Source organism: Corylus avellana, chromosome ca11 (genome assembly GCF_901000735.1).
Source record: "Corylus avellana chromosome ca11, CavTom2PMs-1.0".
Classification (NCBI taxonomy): Eukaryota; Viridiplantae; Streptophyta; class Magnoliopsida; order Fagales; family Betulaceae; genus Corylus; species Corylus avellana.
In genome coordinates, this window is record NC_081551.1 from 6,494,809 (window position 1) to 6,496,276 (window position 1,468).

Here is a 1,468-nt window from a genome sequence, read left to right on the forward strand (position 1 = left end):
TCTCATCGCTATTTGTATATATATTTTGTTACTATTTGTTGATGTATTTGTTTGTATATATATTTTGTTACTATGTGTAACAAACATATAGTTTGCTATATATTTGTTGAGAGTAGTTAGAACAGAAATAGTTTGATTGTATATTTGTTTTTTGTTGTGTTGGAACGTATTTTCGATGTAGATATTTGTAGTGTTGGAACATATTTTTTATGTATATATTTGTTTTGTTTTGTGTTATGTTGGAACGTAGTATATGTGTTAAAATTTTGTTTAATTAATTTGTATTTGAATTTCATATGTATTGGATGTATATGCAAATTGAATTGGAATTTTATATGTATATTGGATTAATTTGATGTATTAGATATGTTTGAAATGGGGTTGGATATGTTTGTTGTATTGGAATAATTGGATGTATTTGATGTATTGGAGATGTTATTGGATGTGTTGGAGATGTTGTCGGAATTGGATTAATTGGATGTAAATGTAGAAATTGGATTGAATTGAATATATTGGATAATTTAAATGTAGATATTGGATTGAATTGAATGTATTGGATAATGTAAATGTAGATATTGGATTGAATTGAATTGAATGTATTGGATATTGGATATTGGATATTGGATGTATTGGATTGAATGTATTGGATATTGAATGCATTGGACATATTGGATATTAGATATTTGTAAAACTAGAACGTCAATTTTTTTTTTTTTTAAACATTCCAGTTTCTGACACGTCAAAATTTTTTGATGTGGTGAAAATGCCACGTCAAAAATTTGGATTTGTTGACACCCGCCCTTTTAACCGTTGAGACACGTAAAAAAGGACACGTCAGAAATGGCTAGGAAAAAAAAATGCGATTTTTGTAGTGTATCTAAATTTGTTTTCAGCTGTGATTTATGAGGTGAAGCTTTTTTTTTTTTTTTTTTCCTCTTTTTTTGGGGTTTTAATTTCATTTAGTCATTTTCTAAAGGTTTGCTTACACTAAACCTTAAGAGTAATGATATTAAATCTCTGGTTTGTCTTTTGATTTCTCTTTGGTTATTTTTTGGAAGCAAATCACTGACCGATAACAGAGAAATTATCAAGGGGAGAGGCTTAGCTGCGGTAGCCCAAAACGTGGTCGTTTTGGGCATTAAACGACCACGTTTTGGGAAATAAAAATAAAAATATTAAAAGATTAAAATTAATAATATAAAATTTATTAAATATTAATAATTAAAAAAATAAAAATATTAAAAAACTAAAACTATTAAAAAAAATAAAAGAAAAAGACAAAGAAGAGCCACCCCTTTGCCAAAATGAGGTGGTCGGACCACTCAATTTTGGTGAAGGGTCCAGCCACCCCATGGACGATCAAAATCTTCCCATATGCGGTGATTAATTAAACCCAATGAAAACAAGAACACCTATGAACCAAAACCAACAAACCCACGTAAAAATCTAACTAAAGAAAAAAAAAAAA